Source organism: Micropterus salmoides, unplaced genomic scaffold (genome assembly GCF_014851395.1).
Source record: "Micropterus salmoides isolate LMB-PRFRI ecotype aquatic unplaced genomic scaffold, ASM1485139v1 Ms_hic_scaffold_9, whole genome shotgun sequence".
In the NCBI taxonomy this organism is placed as follows: domain Eukaryota; kingdom Metazoa; phylum Chordata; class Actinopteri; order Centrarchiformes; family Centrarchidae; genus Micropterus; species Micropterus salmoides.
This window is the reverse complement of record NW_024044681.1, coordinates 14370724-14391946: the sequence shown is the minus strand read 5'-3', so window position 1 is coordinate 14391946 and position 21223 is coordinate 14370724.

The window sequence follows — 21223 nt, the reverse complement described above, 5'->3', positions numbered from 1 at the left end:
CTGCTTCCCCTTGGACATATTATCCATAAACATTGCATTTCTTTTCATATTTATGCTGATGACACACAAATATACTTGCCCATCAGATCCACAGAACCTGGAATGCTGAGTTCACTTACCGACTGCCTTTGTGAAGTTAAAAAATGGATGTCAAATAATTTCCTCCAGCTGAACTCAGACAAAACAGAAATCCTGGTCATTGGGTCCCAGCAGATGGCAAATCAAATACTGCCATCTGCTGGTTCCCTAGTAAATCACATTAAGCCTGTTGCAAAGAACCTTGGTGTTTGGTTTGATAGTAATTTAAATTTCAAGCAGCACACCACAAAGCTTGTTCAATCATGTTTTTATCAACTTAGAAATATAGCAAAAAATTCGATCTATGTTAACTTTTAAGGACACCGAGACCATTTTACACACCTTCATCTCATCACGCCTGGATTATTGCAACAGCCTTTTCACCTGTTTAACCCAAAAATCTATTGATCGACTCCAGACTGTTCAGAACTCAGCTGCCAGGCTTTTAACCAGAACAAAGAAATATGACCACATTACTCCTATTTTAGCTTCATTACACTGGCTCCCAGTATGTTTTAGAATTGACTTTAAAATTCTATTGATCACATTTAAAGCTCTTCATGGCCTCTCGCCTTGTTATATTTCTGAACTTTTAGTCCAATACGCACCAGCACGTACCTTGAGATCCTCGGGCAGAGGTCAGTTGTCTGTTCCAGAGTCTCGACTGAAAACTAAAGGGGACAGAGCGTTTGCTGTCAGGGCCCCGAGGCTCTGGAACAGCCTGCCTGAGGAAATCAGGTCAGCTGAGTCAGTGAACTCTTTTCTTAAAACATACTTTTATAGGAGAGCCTTTCCCGATCTTATTTGACTTATTTTATCCCTTTTATTTTATTCTATTTTACTAGTTTTATATTTATCTTAAACATGTATTTTAGTCTTTTCAATGTTTTCTTGCTTTTATCTTGTATTGTTTTTGTATTATTGTCTTTTGGGTATTATTGTCTTTACACTTGTTAAAGCACTTTGTAACTTGTTTTTTTAAAGTGCTCTACAAATAAAGATTATTATAGATAGCAAACATATTGATATAGCACTGATTCAGGAATCACATCTTACAAAGGAGTCTGTGAACAGTTTTAGTAACTCCAAATATGAAGTTGTAGCTTCATCTTCAGCAGATGACAAAACAAAAGGTGTGTTAGTTGTAATCAGACGCTCACTAAATATAAATATTATCGACATGGGCAATGATATGTAAGGTAGGATTGCTTATATTAAAGCAGATATATCTAATTTGAGAGCTGTTTTTTGTCTGCGCCTATGCTCCAGCTAATTATGATAAAAAAATATTTTCAACATTAACAAATATGCTGATGAATGGAGTATTATTTAATTATTGGAGCAGATATGAATGCCATAATAAATCCTATGTTGGATAAATCAAACCCTTCAGCAAACAGTTCCCAGTTATCCTGCTCCAAGGCCTTGCAGCAGTGCATGCTAGATCTTAATTTGTCAGACATATGGAGATTTCATAATCCAGTGGCTAAAGAGTATACTTTTTTTTCCCAATAGACATAAATCATATTCAAGATTTTATTTCTCTCAATTTGGACTCAGTGGAAGATTTCAGGTTTATCTGGAAGGCGATCCAGGGATTTATAAAAGATAATGTCACATCATTCATCTCCTTTCAAAATCGCTCTTGTCAGCAAAGAATTGTTGAGTTGGAGAAGCAGCTAGCATCCTTGGAAAGAGCACAACAAAACTCCTTTTCTTCTTTACGAACAGGTCAGCTTAGTTTGGTGAAAAGTGAGCTTAACTCAGTATTTAGAGTAAAAGCTGAGTTTCTAATTCAAAAATCCAGAGAACATCATTATTTTAATGGTAGCAGGCCCTCACATCAGCTAGCCCTTCGCCATCGTTCTAACGAACAGCGGGCTTGATTTCTGCAATACAATCTCCAGGTGGAAATATAGTAACTACTCCAACAGAAATTAATGCAGCCTTTGTTTGTTTTTATAAAAATCTCTATAAGTCTGATATGATATTTAATAAAGAGGGATACAAGAATTTCCTTACTGATGTAAATATAAGGAAACTATCTGAAACAGAAGCAGTCGAATTAGGAGAAAATATCTCCTTAAAAGAACTATGGGACGCAGTACAAGAAATGAAGTTGGGAAAATCTCCTGGACCAGACGGTATTCCCACTGAGACTTATATTACTTTTTGGTCTGAATTAGGTCCTATGCATTTGGAAATGATAAATACATCTATTAGACGAGGATATTTTCTAAAGCAAACAAATACAGCATTAATATCCCTGCTTCTCAAAAAATACAAAGATCCAATATCATGTGCTAGTTACCGGCCTATATCATTAATTAATGTTGATATGAAGATTTATGCTAAAGTTTTGACGCGCCATTTAAATAAACATCTTGGGAATCTTATTCACTGTGATCAAACAGGTTTTGTGAAAGGCCGTTTTAGCTCAGATAATATGAGAAGATTATTACACATCCTCTATATCACCTCTAAGTCCTCAGACTTTCTGACGTCATGTGGAATTTTAACGCTTTTTTTGACGCAGAAAAGGCCTTTGATAGACTTGAATGGGATTACCTTTGGGCCTTATTAGATCACATGGGGCTTGGTGAACAATTTATTAAGTATATTAAAGTTTTGTATGCAAATCCATGTGCAATGGTGTTATCAGGCAATGTTTGTTCTTCATATTTCACAATTTCCAGAGGTTCTCGCCAAGGATGCCCTCTGTCTCCTTTATTATTTATTTTATCCCTTGAACCTCTTGCTCAAAAAGTCAATCTGCAAATATTTTACCTATCATAATAAATTCTACCATTCACCATGTATCAATTTATGCAGATGATGTGCTTCTCTTTATTAGTAAACTCTCGCAGTCATTCCCTTATATCCTGAAGTTATTTTCAGACTTCAGTAGTATCTTAAGATACAAAATAAAACTGGCAGAAATCTGCTCTCCTTCCCCTAAGAAGCTCTGGTGATGATTTAACTCAAATTAAGATCCCAATTGTAAACCAATTTAAATATTTAGGAATTGACATTTTCCCAACTTTAGAATCTACAGTCAATAATAATTATATAAAAGTTCTGGAAAAAATCAAAAATGATTTAGGGAAGTGGACATCAAGGCCTATATGTTTCGATGCTAGGATTTCTGTTATAAAAATGATAGTGTTACCGCAAGTAAATTTTCTTAGCTCTATGCTGCCTCTAAGTCCACTGATTGAGTATTGGGATACTTTACATAGTCTAATCACCGGGTTTATTTGGAATAAAAAAAGACCAAAGATTAAACACAACTCTTCAGAGAGAGAAATCAGCTGGAGGTTGGGGAGTTCCAAATTTCAAAGTCTATCATTGGTGTTTTGTATTGCGTACTATAAAATCTTGGTTAGACCCCACAAAATCAGTTTGTTGGCGCCCTCTGGAAGAGAAATTAGTTTATCCGCATAGATTACAAGATCTAATTTATGCAGAAGTCCCATTAAAACAAGCTAAAATGCGTTTTGGGCCTATTATTTCTAATCTTTTACTAATTTGGAAGCTTGCGACCAATAACACTTACTATTAAAAAAAAGTGGCATTATCATACTCCAATATTTCATAACCATAATTTACTGTAGACGAACAACGGAATTTATTTACTTGGAAAGTTATTCAATACTAATGGTCTCCGTACATTTCAAGATTTGAAGGAAAGCTATAATTTACCTGGATTTTCCTTCTTTTTATATTTGCAGCTTCATTCCGCCTTAAAGGCATATGGAGTTCCATGGGAATCTAAACTTCCAAAACATGATTTTACAAATCAACTGTATAACGCAAACACCAAGGGAATTGTATCTACAGTGTATTCTCAAATAATGCAAAGTTCCTATAAACCAATTGCAATTCAAACTATCTGGCAAAATGATTATAGCTTCATTTCCCCTACAATAGCTTGGGAAACTATTTGGAACAATATTAACCAAGATTCTAAAAATCCTAATCACCGATCCATTCACTTAAGATTTGTTTATAGAACTTATTTAACACCCAGAATTAGACATTTGATTAAGTTAGAGTCATCTCCGCTCTGTCAACTGTGTTCACAGGGCAGTATAGGTACTTTTCTTCACATGTTTTGGGAATGCTCTGAAGTACAGTCCTTTTGGTCACAAGTTACTAAATCTTTATCTAAAATTCTTAGTAAAGAGATTCCTTGCTGTCCCGTATTATGCTTGTTAAATGATAACTCTCAGGTTCTCTGTGGTGTCTGTGGATAAAAAAAGAATTTGGCTTTCTGGCCTAACTGCTGCAAAGAAAATGCTGGTAATACGGTGGAAACCACCACATAGTCTTTCACTACACCATTGGTGGAACTTGCTGTTAGATATTCTTACTTTAGAGCTCTCTGGGCACGGTCTCATGGTGCTAAAGGAAAGACCATAAGGTCCTGGTCAGAAGCTCTTCAAGCTACTGAATTTCTAGATAGATAGGTAGATCACTCAGTAGGGAGGGTAGGGGGGGGATTAGATAAAGTACAAATTGTGTTAGTTTTGTTTATATTGTCTGTGTGTGCATGTGTGTGGTTGGGTGTGCGTGTGTAGGCTGAGGTGAGTGAGTGAGGGAATGAGGGTGTGTACATTGTATTTTTGTATATATATATGCCTTTCTTTTATATATTTTTTCCCTTTTCTGTCTGTTAATATGGAACCAAATAAAAAATTGTTCACAAAAAGCAGTGTCTTTTGACGCGCAGTTTTTCCATAATTTGCCGATTAATGCGAGGCAGATGCACGTAATGCTTCTGTGTGCGGAGCTGGCTGGCCTCAGAGGCAGCGGGAGTGCTCAGGCTATGAGATAATGCCAGAGAGAGGCCAGCCTGGGACTAACATTGCTGCCACTGCTGCTGTTTGTGTGTGTGTGTGTGTGTGTGTGTCACACTAAACCCCACCAGCGGATGTTTTACATCCCCTTTCCGCTCAATTACCGCCTCTCAAGGTCACAGATATCTGTCCAAGATAACTTTGCGTGTTTCCTCAACCAACTGCAGCCATGGCTTCTCTTTTTTTTTTACGCGTTGTTTTGCATCTTTGCATTTCAACTAAAATGTGAGTCACAGGGGACTATTTGTTTCCTCCCATAAAATGCTATAACGAGCACCTCTTCCTCATAATGACTGGGTCTGAACTCTAATGCAGGTCGTAAACATTGCTGTGGCGTTCTTGGCTGAAGTCTGAGGCCCTTATTGTTTCTTGGCTCTCTCCTCATTGTCCTCGCCCCGTGACTTTTTTATTAGATCCTCAATCCGTTTTCCTCGAGCTGTTTGTGCTATTTGTTTGCTCATGATCACTTAATGGATTTAATGGGTGTGTGTGTGTGGTTGTTTGCAGTGTGGTAGATACTGCGAGAGTGAGAGAAAGTATGGTTGTGTGTACACTGTGTAGTCAGAGTTACTGAAAACTCTCTCTCTCTCTCTTTGTGTGTGTGTGTGTGTGTGTGTGTGTGCGCGCATTCCAGCCGGCGACTCGTCCGGCCTCTCCGGATCTCAGCGCAGCGCGTCACTCTAATCCTGCCTTCCTGTTTTCCTGCAGGAGAAGTGAGGTGGAGAGGAAGAGCAGATCTGATAATTAGCCCGATAACAGTCACAGCCAGTTTACCTGGAAGAGAGCGAGGAGAAAGTAAAGTACAGAGTTCAGGCAACATTTTCATTTTTTATCAACCCTATTCACAAAGAGGGGCGCTGTTAATTTTCTGAATAGACACTCTAAAGGTGACTGGCAGTCAGAACACTTCCAATTTCCCAGTATCCCTGGGAATTACTTCCATTTCAGATGATTTACAGTCCAATGCCACAATCAGTGCTGCTGTGGGAAGTAATGTGCCCTTAAAGGAGACATCCTGTCACGGATCTGCAACTGATGTTCATGTTTTTATTGACCGTAACCATGATCTTTCTCTAACCTTAACCATACTATGGTTGACGTGCACGGATATAATAAAATGTGAGAATTTTACGTTGGCGTTAGACTTAAAAAGGCCCAATCAGACATCCAGTGCCAATGTTCTTGTCTGCCAGTTCTTTGATAGACGTGACACTGTCCGAACAACTGTGTCAGAAGATATCTTTGATGAGAAGTCTAAGCCTTGTGAAACCGTAAAGAGACAAGTCTACTATGACTCTTTAAGTTAATTTCTGTAAGAAAAATACAAACACTAAGCTTAGATTATTCTTTGTAGAAACCTAACAAAACAAAACATAAAGTTACGGTGAATTATTCAGACTGTTAAGGTACAACTGAAGACATAATTAAAAGAAATTAGAATTTGCAGGGTGGGGGTGACATGACACATCAAATCCTCATGTGAGCAAATGAGGCAAAGGTTGTAAACCTTGTGCCTGCAGAGAGGTAACCTGCGAGCATTGTCTAATTTTTAGACTGAAAGCCATTTGTTTTTGAAATTCTGCTCAATTTCCTGCCTGGAAGTCCAGCACATATTCTGGCGCGTTACAGCTCTAAATGTTGTTGATTGAATTATCGTAAATTGAGTTAGAAAAGGTGAAAGGAAATACCAGAAATCAATATTCAGTTTCCGCAATTTCTAAAAAAATGCTTGTGAGGGATGGAAGTATGTATTAAACAGTCCCAGAAACATATTTATTAAAAAAATGACTTTGACTTTGCGTGATCTGACTGTCAAGCGATTCAGTTTAATCACAAAACAGTCCTAAAGTGGTTTTGGATTTCCCGAAAGCTGAAATATCTGTTCACCACAACCCCCTCACCCGCTGTGCTTTCCATGTAGATGGAGCCTCGTGTGGTTGTATGACTGTCAGCTGGTGCATTAAAATAATGGCAAGTTAATCTTTGTTTTCACTTTTTGCTGAAAATATGAAATACACCAAATCTGGACCAACAATGACCCATGCACTGGATCATATTTTCTACACTGGAGGGCACCCTAGAGGGCACTTGATCACGTTTTGTTCAATGGAATCACATTGTCTTGCACCTTGGGCCAGCCTAGACAGCTCTTGATGCTTAGATGCTAAAGTATCATTAATAATCTTATAACTGGTAATAAAAATAATCCCGGACTCCTGTAATCTGTTTTGCATAACAAGGTCATTTGCGTTCAATAGTGGCACATTTTGCTGTTGATACTTATGCATGTCTACATATTTTGAATGTCGTATTCATAATGTGTTATTGTGTAACCATGTAAAGTGCCTTTAAGTACCTTTTTAAAATGATTTATGAATAAAAACTATTATTATCATTAAAGAATCTGAATATGTTTTCCATCACTTCATAAAGACCATCCATACTTTCATTTTATAGCAAAAACAAAAGCAGAATAAACAGATGGGAGGACAAAGTGAGAGAAGAAGACAGATGAAGGAATGAAATGAAATGAAGGCTACAAATGTCTGCAAAAATACTGATAATGTGACTCCTGCAGATCCTGCAGTAAATTTTATGTACACACTGTGATCATGTAGAGCGGTGTCCACACGAGCTCTGCCTTCCTCCCACAGATGTCTTCGTGACATTACAAACACATTTTAGATGTCCACTTTTGAGGGAGAATGACAGAGAATGAGGCTGAAAGGCGAACGCTTGATGGTTTGTTTCTGCTGCTATGACAATAATGAAGTGTCTAATGGGGAACTGTCAGCAGGTTGGAGACACCAAAGACCCCGAGACACTGTGGAGACACACACACACACACACACACACACACACACACACACACACACACACACACACACACACTCACACATCTTATATAGAGACAAACACTCCCACTCTGTGATGCCGGGGCAATTACAACCCACCACCAATTACTGCAGCTCACACATGGTCGCTGCTCTGAAACCTCTCTGCCATGTGTGGATCAACCTGTGATGTGGTCGCTCAAGCACTAACACACATGGAGGCGAGTTCCTAAAAACCACAGCGCAAGGGCGTCACAATGGTTCAGCACACCAAAGAGCCATGTGCAAAACAACCAAAAGCTACAAATTTCATATTAATGTACAATTTGTTATTATTTAAGTTTGTTTTAATATATGCACTTTAATTAAACTGCTTGTCCCCGAAATTAAAAAATTAAGTTTGTTTATTTTATTGTCATATAACAATACTTTCAGTAATAATTAATTCCATAAAAACATTTCTTGTGCATTTATGTCAAAACGCAGGTGCTTTTTTCTCTGAATAACTGAATATTATTGTCTGCTGTGTCACACACAGCAGGGCATGTATTCAAGAAACACTTAATATTAAACAATATTAACACCGATTTTTGGACAGTCTTGGCCATTCAATTAGCTAAAGCAGCTTTTTTCTGCCTCTCTGATGTTCCTTTGCTTTATCATTGGCGACTTTTCCCAACAAGCTCTTTCAGTGTGAATTAAACAGAATCAAAGCAGGTAGATGAGAGTGAAGCCACTTGTTTTTAAATTTCTCCACAATTTTGTCCCCAAGCCAAAACAGCCCTATTAAAAACCTGCCTGATATCAACATGGAATCCCAACAGGGACAATGTGGCACAGTATGTAGAATGCATCTCACGCACCTGATGCTGCACAAGTTAATGAGTAACTGCGGTCTAAAAGATCAGCAATATATGTAATCTTTCCTGCTCTACACAGTTCACACTCTTATTCTGCCTCAAAAAAACTCCTCGGATGATTATGATGCACCATGTGGTCAGCTTGGCAATTAAAAAGGGCCCGACCCAAACCATTTACGCTGAATATTATTTGGACGCAGCCTGATTCAGGTCCCGGGTCGAGTCTGGTTATTAGGGACCCAGAGGATCCCTGAACACTCTTTCTTCAAAAAGAAAAAAAACACCAACAGCTTCTACAGCCTTGTCATACAAGCACTTCTTTCATGTGATCAAGCAGCAGCCAGAGTCAGACAGACGCAGTGAGAGGTAATAAGTCATCAGATGGGGAGGGATGAGACAGACCCCCTGCCTGGATGACATCTGCTGTCTGTTTTTCTTTCACACCTTCTCTGTCTTTTCTGTCTCTGCCACTACGTTAAACACGACTGTTAGCTGAAAACCTCTTAAGCATTATTTTGATTTCTCCAGTTTTGAAAAGCTTTCTTAAGCCAAAGAGGAGGTGGAAGTTTGTCAAACCACAGGAGACGATCTGATCATGCAATTCTTTTTGGACACCGCACTGACCAAATGTGAGGTTACAGGGTTTTCACATAACAATAAATGACATGATAATTTAATTGTAGAGATACAGGCAGGAAATGGAGGGAGAGAAAGAGAGAAATTGGGCAGACATGCAACATAAAGGCCTGCCAGAATTGAATAAGGGATGTTGCGTGTTATTCGTCTTAACCACTCGGCTACCATATATATATTTTACATTACACAGTCCTCTTGAAAATTGAGGTGCACAAATGGCACAGGGGTTAAAACACTTGACTAACACCACATAGACTTGTGTTTCTAACAGCAGTAAATGCTGAAGTATGTTGAAATAAAGTGCCATCCAAGACAAAAGTGTTCATAGCTGTTCTATATGGCTACACCTGAAGGCACTGTGAAAAGTAGTGATGCTGCTGTCATAGTGAGGGGCAAGATGCAATAATTATTCAAATGATAAAGGCACTTTTGGACAGTCCCACCTCGAAGGCATTCATGGTGTTACACTCAGCTGTACAAATGATAGTGAGAGTGGGTGTGAACGTCAAAAATAACAGAAATGAACTTGCAGGTTGCCCAAAAGTGGTAGATGTGTCAGGGGTTGGGTTTTTGTGGTGTTTGTTTTTCTTGTGGTTTTGTTGTCTCTTGAGTGTGTATTCCTTTCATTTGTCATTTGTTTATTCCTCAAGTTCCTGTTTTACTTTGTAGATTGGTTCTGCCTCAAGTGTCTTGTTTTACGTCTTATGTTGGTCTCACTGATTGTCTTAGTGATTTCACCTGTATGTGATTCGTTTCTCCCTCACCTGTGTATTTTAGTGGTTGTCTGTCTATCACACCTTGCGTGTTAATTGTTCTGTAGGGTGTTGTCCACAGGCTGGAGGCTGGATTTACTTGTTGTTCATGTTTCATGGCTGTCTACCGGTCTTCAGCAGTGTTTCATAGATTGAACTATGTCTCCTTTGGATTTTGTTATTCAGCCCTGGACTGTGGATTACTTTGTTTCTGTTTTGGGACAAACTGCCTGCCCTGCACGTGTAAGTTTCACCCAGTTTTTGAATAAATCTCTTTCAAAAACTCTTCCGTCTTGTGTGTCTGCATTTGGGCCCAAAACCCCTGTTTCCCATGTTCAGCAGGCTGGCTAAACGTAACAAGATGCTATTGGAGGATCTGACAAACATTTCATAAGAAATATACTGACGCCTTCACGGCCAGGTTATACTACAAAAAAATGTTTAGTACGAAGGGTTATCTGATCATGATATGAAGATAGTGGTGCATATTTTCAGACAGTCTCTCCTGGAAGGTATACAAAGTGTTGCACTGGGTTTTTCACATGAAAGGATAGAAAAAATAAAGTGGGGGAAAAAGGGAGCAAGAAATCCAAACGCTGGCTTCTCTCTTACCTTCAAACATCCGGCAAATCGCGGTGGGAAGTGGGTGTGAATGTCGAATCATGGGATTCGTAAAGTCAAAAATGGTCAGACACCCCCACCCCTAAACTGATATCAGAAAGGTGTGTGTGTGGGGGGGGGGTTCAAAGTTATTAAACCATCCAACAAGCAGTTCTGTATCCTGGCCCCTCAACTCAGGCATGGTTGTGCAATCCAACAAATACAGTTTTCTGTGTTAATGGGTGGGATGCCAGTGAGAGATCATATCCTCACTGAACCCGTAACTCCTACTGGTTGGTGTGGAAGCATACACAGCGGGAGAAATCTTATGGGGTTCTTGTCCCAGCCCAGAAAATCCCATCATGTAATTTCCCATGAAAAATGCATATCTTGATATCAACACAGCACTTAACATCAAACCCCTTTGGTTGTTTTAAGGCTCGAGAGTTAGAGCTTTCATTCACAAAATACCCCGCTTAGCCAAGCAATTTTCATTTATCTTATTAAATTCTTTATTTTTCCTCCTAAATAAATGCTGGCTTGACCGTCGGAGAAGTCTAGCCAGCACCAGTGTGTCCAGGTTGAGATCCAGAAATCTGTCCCCATTAAAAAGAGGCATCCGTTAAATTTCGGGTTGGATTGGATTATTCACACATTTTTTTGCCTCCTCCAGACTCTCTCCTTCTCAGAGACAGAGACTGATCTCTCAGACTGGTTTTGTTGCTCTCTCATGCAGGCTCACTGTCTCCCTCACTTTCTCTTCATGCATGTCATCTCAGCATCTGTAATACGACACACACATGCAACAGCTGAGACTCTGATAGTTTTCAAATGTTTGCGTGACCTCTTCGCTGACACCTGAAAATGTAGCATCAGCAACTACTCTCATTAGGAAATATATTGAGGCTCCTGGGAGACATTAAGCTTAGAGGCTTCCCTTGTTTCATCAAATCCAAGCTCTGCAACAGCTCAAAGGTAAACAATTTCACGAGTGATTTGTTGTCTAAAACTGAAACGAGAAAACTGTAAATTTAAAGAAACAGTTCAACATTTTGGAAAATACGCCATGTGACAGAGCTATGAAGGGCGTAGGTGGTGTCAGTGGTTGTAGGGTAACCAGTGCATCCATTCCTTCTCCTTAATCATTAGTGAGAGGAAGGTTGATTATTCTAGGTAAACAGATATGTTGTGAATGTTTTTCCTATTGACAGAAGTAAAATTTTGTCTTGATGAAAACAAAATGGGTGGCATTATGTCTCCTACCAGATGTGCAAATTAGATTAATGTGAATGTAATTCAGTTGGAGACACTTTCATAAACAAATTAAGCATGTATAGCAAATAGTTACACAGTTAGAATTGGCTCTGCTGTTTGAAGGGGCTCTCAATGAATCTGACCAGCAATGAATACTTAATAAGGAGGAGGCTGGGTTGCTGGAGAAAGCTTGTATCCACTCCAGTCCTCGTCCACCTGCTGTCCATTGAGTGTCTGAAATAAGGCCTGAGGGGCAGTTTAGGCTGCAGGGTGTGACGGTGGCCCCTGAAAGCCTTCTGTTGACAGACCAGCTGGACAGCAGTTCATTGATCCTTTTTACATTGAGCAGGCTGATTTCAGCAAGCTACTGACCTTTACTAAGTGTTGTCTGGGGGATAATTTAATTGAACCCTCATTTTCTGACCTGAAACCACTTAGCATGGAGCTATAAATTGTAGAAATCTAATGTTGGCTGAAACCCACAAATAACATGCTGCTTAGTTTGGTTAGAAGGGCCATACTTGGGTTTTTGTATGTCTTACCCCATTTACTACTAATTGCATTACTTCATGTTTAATTTGCATTCCTGCTGACCATTTCCAAAAGCAAACTTTTGTGTTTTTGTGTTGTTTTGAATGTGCCATATTTCAATCCAGATATTTAATGAGAAAAATCCATTTGCAGACAAAAATCCATTTGCAGACAAAAACATGCTCAAGTTCAAGTGATCTTATCAGTTTCATAATTGAAGTTTATTACAACCTGGGGTCTTATTTTCAGAGATTTGTCCATTCAAAATGGCAAAGTAATTGATTTCGAAGGGCTCATTATATGGTTTTAAAAAATCTGATTAACTAGAAGTTAAAAACATGAATATTCAAAATGGATATAATGTCATATTTTGGAGGGAGGTTAGCTTTCTACAAGTCTATTTGAAAATGTTTGCACTGTTGGCATTTACTGCATTGATCCCTTGCTCTACTGTTTTACTAATTTTTGTGCACTTCTTCCCTGATTACCTTCTTCTGCAGTACAAGTAGACAAGCTAGCAGTGCTACTGAAAATTAGCCTCACCTTGAGGGTCATATCGGTGACAAATATAAATATATATATATATATATATAATAATTTAAACTAAATCACTTTTTTATTGCCTGTGTGCGAAGGGGTTGTAATCTCACCTTGCCTTCTGTACCATACACATAGCAACAACACTAACAAGATGGAGTCTGCTAAAACCAAGAAACAACTGGCTCCAACACAAACTCCACATAAGGATAAAAACCAACCAAGTTTTATTTGCTTAAGTTCCTCATGACAAACAAGCTTCAGATCGACTTTGGGTGAAAACACTGTGAACATTGAAAAGGCTTGAATCGGTACAAAGCAAATGTGGAGCCACTTGTTTTTACCAGCCTATAGTTGTACAAGGCACCTCTGCTTCATAACATTCAATTTAGATTTATTGTTTTATCAATAACGTTACTCAGGTAAACAGCTTCTCCACAGTCTCAGTTGCTGTAACCGTGACACATAATATACAATAATGCAACATAATGACGCAGAACAACAACACAGTGAAAGACCCATTCACTATAGTAATGTTACTTACTGCAGTCTAACTGCTATAAAGTGTGGCAACAATCTAATTTATAATAATCAGTCCCGCTCACTAATCATTTTTGTTATCATCCAATACATTCAGCGTTGCTCATATTCCTGAGCCTCCGGTGGAAAATAAACAAATACTGAAAAGCAGGCAGGATTAGTTCAACGTCAGGGTGATAAAAAATATTACTGTCACGTTGAAGGGGGAGTTTAAATGAGCATGTTCTTTGTGTGTCCAATTATGCTCGCTCATGAGTTCATATGGTTCAAGCACGCGTACGAGCACACACCAGGTTGCAATCTAAAAACCGCACTGCTAGTGGCCGCTGAAAACTACATAGTGCCCCTTTAAGCTCTGGTGTTATGAATTTTAGTCTCACTTAAATGATGGAAGAGTATCAGTAAAAGCACAGATAAGTATTGATACCAAAGAGCAGTACTAGTATTGGCACCTGTTTCAATAAATGACTAACAACATCCATCTTTACCTCTATATTTAAATAAAGAATATTGAAAAAGCATGTATATAATACAAAAATGATATATACACAAATACCAAAAATCCAGTAGACACTCTTAGGCAACTGTCCAGTAGATGTGACACACCGACACAAACTCCTCTTCTGTCACTTAAACACACTTATCCTCTCTTCTTCTACTTTGTTCTCACTTTTTCATCTTTATATCTCTTAGAAACATGCACTTCTTTGTCTGCCTTCCTCTCACTGACATTCTCTCTCACTCACACACACACATATACATACACTCTTTCCTCCCTCTTAACCTCTTGGTTGCCTGACTTCCTGCTTCCCTGCAGCCTGAAAGCCGAGCCAAATCAATTAGTCTGCAGAAATTACAGAGCAATAAATAACGAGGGTCAGTCAGCAGGAGCGGAGACGGGCTGAGGGGAGCCAGAGTTATGGGGCACCTCCTCTCTGCATGTGCAGCTCAGGATGCCAGGGCCTCCGACCTCTAACAACATCACAATAAGACCTTTTTATGGACCTTAAAACCAGAAGAATTTCATATTATGTGCTTAATGCTCTTATTTAGTGCTGGGGTGCATTTTTATTCTCTCATTTATAGATTTTCCTACACAGTGTGCTGGGAAGGAATGATGTCTTAAACTGTATTTACTGTTCAAGTAAATTTATTCTTCTCTGTATGTATTTAGACAGATTTCTTAAATAAACTCTAATAATTAAAATCTCTCTATTTTGGCCCATGTTGGTAAACGTAGACGCCATGTGGGGGTGTACAGTTTCGGGGTTCTGCCCGTGACCTTGGGCTGTCCTCTGATGTTACCTGATCTGCCTTGTTGCAGACTGATCCAGCCAGCACGTCTCTGTCTCTGAAACACACAGTGTACAAATTATGATGTCTTCATTTAAAAAGCAGAACAGTGGTGGCAAAATCTATAATTTCTCCATAATTTAAAAGGTTTTAACCTTCCTGCTAAAAACACCATATATTCATTTAGCTGAAATGTTTTAACTTTTGAAGATTGAAATATCTCCAAAAGAAATATTCCCAACTATTCAAGATTTTTGTACTGCTGCTATTACTCACTACTTGATCATCAGAGCGAGTCAAATCAAGGTAGAGGGGGGTTATGAGAAATAAATTAGCACTTGTGTGTGTTCAATGTTTATTATTTATATTTATATAAGGCTTTTTGCCTTTTAATTTGACAGAACAGCTGAAGAGATAGACATGGTGCGTGTGCTCTACCAGGTGAGCTAACCAGAGCCCGCACAAATGAAATTTATGTTAAAATAAAATGAAACATTCTGTTATTTCTTATTATTTTATTTTAAGTATGAAAAAAGCCACCTCAATACACAGGGACCTAGATATGGATGCAAGTGAAGATGGGATACTATAAGATCCTTCCTAGACGCACATTGATACTATAATTAGTGCTCAGTTTACATAGTAAAACCTGCCTATTCTGCATGCTGTCATGTGATATGTATGCATCCTAATAAAATAAATACACTCCTTTAGGGTTGTTTTTGTTTTGTTTGTTTGTTTTCTCTCTGTTGTTTTAGTGGCTATTCAGTGAGATAGCCGTCACGCACAGGTATAATAAGACTATAAGGTAGGCTGTGTGGCCTTGGCGTTAAACTTACGTAAAGCAAATATATTTGTTGACAGAAAAGAAAAATAAGGATGGAAACATAATGACAGGCTTGTGAAATAACTGGTTTGATCAAACTCATTGCACAACAGTGAAAAGTACCACAAATTTTGACCCTCTGAAATGTATCCACCACAACCTCCCAGAGATGTCACAATTCCTCATTTCCATGTACTTACAAGGCCTGTGGTTACAGGGCTGAAGTGGTGCATATTTCAAGCCTATTTGCTAAATTTCATCAAACTACCACAAACTAGGCAATTTAAAACAGCTTTAGGGCCTCCGAGGGTCTAACTGTGTGAGCAGTTCCTGGTCACTAATTCACAGTTTTGCTATCTATCTACCTCTCTATCTCTATCTCTGTCTCTCTCAAAGGGCACAGGGAGCAGCAATGGATATTTATATTGTCTCAACTATCACTGTGGCACTTTATTTTTTTATAAATATCCATACAGTCGTGTTATAGAACAGTGCAGAGAATGAGCTCTTTAATGTAACTGCTTCCCTTTCTCCAGCAGGCTGTGTCAGCAGATACCAGTATGGATCCACGTGGCTGCCTTGTTATGGCTGCTTCACTGTGTGATAAGCTGCTCTCATGTTGTCCCAGTGTTAACTCAACATCCTGTGTCCACACTCTCTTCCTGGCTTCATCACACACTGTGTGTGTAGACAGAATCACAAATACATCCGGAGGTCATTAGATAAAGTAGAGCAGCAAACATTGCACTGGACCCTACACGCGCGCACACACACAGACACACATACAGTACATGGCTGCTACACTTGGGGGCACTAATCAATGGGGACTTACAGTGGAGGCAAAAATTTAGTGTCCCCGCTGCTTTTTGAGACTGCTTTTTTTGAAGGTTAGGGGAAGGGTTAAGATCAGGCATGTGGATGTAATGGTTAAGGTAAGGACAAGGGTTGGGAATTCATTATGTCAATGAGACATCCCCACAGGGATAGAGGAACAAATGTGTGTGTGTGTGCTTATGGTCCAGGGTTCAGTGTGCTGTAGCAAGGCAGTTAAACTTTAAACACTGATAAACAGAGGAGTTGCTTCATGTCATTCTGTTTACTGGCTGATTAGATGTTGTCCAATAAAGCAGTCCAAGTTATGTCCCACATAAACCTGATTGTTCAGGAGCCTGAAGACAGTAGGAAAAAGACACAGATCATAATTGGTTGTGCTTATCTCTACCCACACAGTGCTAAAAACTACTGCAAAGAATCACAAAGTACTACAAACTATTAGGAACTTCAACAAAAAAACACATAAACTAGCATTATTCAAACCAATAGCTGTAGCCCCACACCTATTGCCGGTTTGTCTAGGATTGTCCCGATTTGAAGCTGGGTGTCCAGAGTCTCAGCAAATATCTGTTTAATGCTTAACTGTACCTGTTTTCACCACAATTGAAATATTGATTATATATATGGTGTGCCTGTATTTGTCTCAATCAATTAATGCCATAAGCTTATGAGTCATACACAACTCTTTCTGACACAATGGCTCTGTTCAAAACGGCAGTTGCCTCATTGACTCACAGGTGCCTCAGAAAGCATTACTTTAGAGTGAAGGCATCTCTATGAACATTGATTTTGAACAGCCTTTTAGGGCAGCATTTACGTCTACACGCCGTCTTGCGTCTCTTCTGGCTGTCATTATGGTGCTTTCAGACCAAAAGCGAATCGAGCTTTTGGGGCGGTGAGTTTCCTGTTGGGCGGTGCCGGCGACACGAAGGCAACACGAAGGAAGGAAAGTCGCATGAGTTGTTGTCCTGGTGACTTGCTGACAAACCTGACAAAGCATGGATTCATATGTTTAACAAATCTGCATCATATTGGAGTTATTTCAGCATCAGTTTGATCCGTTTATTGCTATTTACACAGCAAAATGTTTACTTTGGGTTCATACAGCTGTAGTAATGGCGAGTTGTGTGTGAACACTCAGCAGTTGTCCAGCAATAAAACATGCGTGGATTAAATTTGCATTTGGTCTGAATACCGCGTTAGCCATATCGTCAGCTAGCTAGCTATTGAAAAGGCCAGTGGAAAACAGAAGCTTCACAAATCATACTAAACAAACTTTAGTTTAACTACAGTCACTGGCTAATATGATAGTTCAGTGTTTAGTTCTAACTTTTCAAAAATCAAAGCGAAAAAACTAAAAAAGTTTTAAAAGCTTATATTTGCAGATGAATTTCGGCTAGTTTGTCTGCCATCTTTTTTGAGATACCGCTGGCGCTCAGATTTATGGGTAATATCAGAGACGTTTTATAGAGGAGACAAGCCACTCAATCACATCCTCAATATAACTCTATGGGGAAAGCCCGTAACAGCAAAGATGGCGGTTATCCCGCCGCTCCCGCTAGAAAGCCAATCATCTGATTTTAACAGCTAAGTGGCAAACATATTTCAGCCAATCGTGTGGTTCCACTGACATAATTGTCTGTTTTTACTTCTACTACACATGCGTGGTAGTGGTGACACATACGCAGTAGATGTATAACTTGTCGGGAAAAATGCTTTTTAATCCTTGTTTTGGGGCAAAGTCATCAAACTTTTTCAGCGATTTTTATTAGATTTTACTGGTGATTCTATTCATGTACTTTTTATGTCCCGGTGACCAGTAAAACTTCAGTTCCATTCATTCAGATAGGAGCCTGGTCTTGTTAGTCCGAAATAGCTGACCGGAGGTGTTGCCAAGATGGCTGCTGAGTGGCCCATAAGGACTTTGGTAATCGAGTGCTGTTTGAAACAGATCAAACAATCTTTTCCTGTCTTGGAATATGTGTTCAAACTGCCCCCGTAACGGTCAGTTCTGAAGGCAGCATCCATCCCTGCCCTGTTAGACGCCTTCTGAGACAGCAATTTTACCCGTTTCGAACACAGACAATGTCAGTATGCTAAGGGTTAGCTGTCATGCTAAAGAAAGGCATTTCCTTTGTTTCACCATTTCTTTCCATCTTTCTTCCTAAGTCTGATAATGCTTTCTTTTCCCTTTCTCCCTTTCCAGCTCCTTATCCTATTGTGAGTGTATAGTTCCCAGGTAGCCAGGGACTTTGAGGACAGGGAGGCTGTTTGCAGTTATGATACACTTTTTGGCACAGCAAACCTTAAATATTTAGGCTGCTCAAGATAAGAGTCTATTGCTTTTGGAATTTCTATGATGTTATAAGGATGACGAGTTCAGAAAGACGAGATGGATATTGTCAGCAGAAGAGTTTATTTTGCCTCTGAGAGACATTTTTCATGCCTTTTTTAAGGATCAAAGCGTCTAGTCTCGGTGCCTTCATAACAAATATGATCCTTTGATTATTGAAGTTTGCTATGCGATGATAACTGCTGTTGATTCAACAAACACTGGCCGGAATCTGTTGAAAATATATCTGGAATATGTCTTGTTCTTTTTCAAAGCTGGCAGTAACATCTTAGTCTCATGGGTGGCTGAAGACGTGGGTTTAAATCCTCACAGAAGGCTCAGGGTTACCATGACCTGAAGTTCATTCAAACTCTTTGATATATTTGCATATTTGTGTAAGGGAAAACTCACTTGTCGCCAAGTAACGGCACCAACTTGCCTTAAACTGAAGATCTCTGATGTTCCAAAGAAACTGAGGTTTGTGACGAATGTGAACATAAACACACAAAAAAACTGAGAAAACAACCAAATAAGACCAAAACAAAAGGAAGTCTGCTTCCCATACACTGGTACATCAGGTACTTCAAGGTCAGTTCAAGTCAGTTCAACTTAAAAGTTTTTACTAGTTTTTATTTTTAGACCACTTCACTTGAAATTATGATTTGAAATGATGAGTTGAATGAAGGCACTGCTCAGAGTGCACTCTTTCCAGCATGCATTGTTTCAGTGTTAAACACTACAGAGAAATCATGTTATGTTGCTGTGTGTTTAATAAATGTTAAAATTAGTCATGGCTGTTTCTTTTCATAATAATGAAAACATTACTAATGATGAAGGTTAGTATCAGATTCAGCCCCTACACTCATTCAAAAATAATTTAAAAAATAATATAATTTAACAAGGTTACTGGAAGCAGCCTTGCATGTTGGTTTATTATTTAATAATTGGTTGGTTTATTTTACGTTACCTTTTAAGTTTTTACAACCCATTCAGCTTAAGTTCTGTTAACTTGCATTTTTAACTTATGTGTTTAAGTTGGACCAGCTAAAAATGTTTTAGCGTGTACATTTTTTTAACAAGCTGTTCCTCACATGCATTTCACTTGACATCCACTCTTACTTTGTATTGACCAGTCTACATGTCCATGGTGATGCAGATAAAAATGCAGGTACATTTTAAAAGCTTCTTGTCTCTCTTTTTTTGTCTTCCCTGCACAATAAGCCAGCCTTTTACACAATAGAGCTTTGTAAAATTGCTCTCCACCACTTTTAAAAAGTTAGCGAGTGACAGCCAAAACACAGATACAAAGATACATTTTAAAGTTTAGCCCGCTTCGTGTGCACCTTTTATTTATTTTACAGAGTAGCTTGGTCCTACCAAGTGCGTCGGTTTGCCTATGGACGGTAGGACATGTCCCCACCAATATTTGATTGAACTCGTTCACATGGTCTTTGGAGTGGGGGTGGGTTGCTGTGTCCCTACAGATGTTGAGATCAAACCTGTGCCTTTGTGTCCCACTGTCATTGAACTTGCTCAGCAGCAACCAAAAACATCATGATAGTCTATAAAATTGGAGATAAAACAACTGAGACACAAACAAAATAACCATTGGCAGTTGTGTGGAAAGAGATCTTCACAAAATAAATCAAATTGTGTGATCAGCTTATGTTTTTCTTCAAATCTCTGATTCCTTGAAGGTCAGTAAAACTGGAGTGGTGAATTTCGACACACACATTTGTGCCATTGACCAATTGCAATCTGTCTTGACAGGGCTGACTTTGGAGGAATCAGAGATCTGCAGAAAAATATAAGCTGATCACACAATTTGATTTATTATGTGGAAATCTTTCCACACAACTGCCAAAGTTGATTTTGTTTGTGTCTCTGTTGTTTTGTCTCCAGTTTTACTGACTATCATGACTCCCGCAGCAGCAACAGTTAATTTGAGTGAATGGAAGCTGGATTAGTCGTCAAATAGAGTCCCACAATACAGGCTGGACCCTCGCTGACTAATCAGACAAGTCGAGAAGGAAACAAGTCAGCAGATATACTGCCTGCTGAGTCTGACACTGCACTCATACACACTCACACCCAGCAAAAAACACTAGCACCCCTGGGCAGAATATTTAGAGGAATAAACTACAACAAATTCAGGGTGCTGGTTCTGCGGTCAGTTTAGCTAGGTGATGAGAGCACGGATATAAAATCCATCTTTGTGTCACTCAGTGTTTTATGCTAACACATTACATGCTCAGTGATAATATGATGATGAATATTTCTGTGGTGTCTGAGAAGGGGGAAACAAATGGGAACATCAATAACATGTTTAGAAACACAGCAAACAACGTACACTAGGTCAGATGAGAAGATCAATACCCAATACAGTGGTTTATGTGTGTAGCCCATGAACTGTATAAAGACAAGGTGTAGATGCTGTGTTTATGGTTAACAGCACCG